This window comes from Sus scrofa, chromosome 9 (genome assembly GCF_000003025.6).
Source record: "Sus scrofa isolate TJ Tabasco breed Duroc chromosome 9, Sscrofa11.1, whole genome shotgun sequence".
Lineage (NCBI taxonomy): Eukaryota > Metazoa > Chordata > Mammalia > Artiodactyla > Suidae > Sus > Sus scrofa.
Window position 1 is genome coordinate 133,857,215 of NC_010451.4, and position 1,327 is coordinate 133,858,541.

General features: G+C 42.0%; 1 pseudogene; it reads left to right on the forward strand.

Annotated features, from left to right (window-relative positions):
- Positions 220–1,074, forward strand: LOC100736782 (annotated as a pseudogene).

Genomic DNA, 1,327 nt, shown 5'->3' on the forward strand with positions numbered 1-1,327 from the left:
AGAAAAATTTTGGGAAAGGAGGTCAGAGTAAACTGGGCAACAACACCAAGTAGCCAGAAAAAAGATACTTCCAATCATTTCCATGTGTTTGTTGGGGATTTGAGTCCAGAAATTACAGCAGAAGATATCAAATCAGCATTCACCTCCTTTGGTAAAATATCAATTGCTTCATAAGAATGGACAGGATCTTGAAGTCGAACTGCAAGGAACTGGGCACATTGGAACTCAGTTCTGCCCAAACTCCAAAATGATGGTAGAGAATTGACCAAGAAAAAGAAAGAAATCTGTTGACAGGCCATGGATGCGCGAGTAGTTAAAGATATGGCAACTGGAAAATCCAAAGGCTATGGCTCTGTATCTTTCTTTTACAACAAACTGGATGCAGAAAATGCAATTGTGCGTATGGGAGGTCAGTGGTTGGGTGGTCGTCAAATCAAAACCAGTTGGGCCACACGTAAACCACCTGCACCTAAAAGTACACAAGAAAATAACACTAAGCAGTTGAAATTTGAAGATGTAGTAAACCAGTCAAGTTCAAAAAATTGTACTGTGTACTGCGGAGGAATTGCTTCTGGGTTAACAGATCAGCTTATGAGACAGACATTCTCACCATTTGGGCAAATTATGGAAATCAGAGTTTTTCCGGAGAAGCGCTATTCATTTGTCAGATTTTCCACCCATGGAAGTGCAGCCCATGCCATTGTCTCAGTGACTGGTACTACGATCGAAGGACGTGTTGTTAAATGCTATTGGGGTAAAGAATCTCCTGATATGACTGAAAACTATAGTCGGTGGGGCCAGTGGAGCCAAGTTTATGGAGATCCACAAGAGCATGGGGATTTGAGTCCAGTGGCAAATGGGTGGCAAGTACCACCTGACAGAGTATACGGGCAGCCATGGAATCAGCGAGGATTTGGAGTAGATCAATCACCTTCAGCTGCTTGCCTGGGTGGATTTGGTGCTCAGCCTCCCCAAGGACAAGCCCCTCCCCCTGTAATACCTCCTCCCAACCAGGCTGGATGCGGCATGGCCAGTTACCGAACACAGTGCGCTGGGACTCTCAACAAAATGTAATTCATGACAGCTTCAGTTTCCTTGTGACATTCTGAAGACATGAAAGTGGACATCGGAAAATGAAAATATTTATTTTAAAAATTGAAGTATTTGGAACCTTTAACACAGCTCTGCTTTGGTGAAGGACACGTGTCTTCTAGTTCTGCCTTTTTAAGTTTTTGTTCATGATGGATATGAACATGATTTTTCTTTGTGTACAAAAACGAAAATAAAGTCAATAAAGACAAAAAAAAAGAAGATGTGTTAGATACAT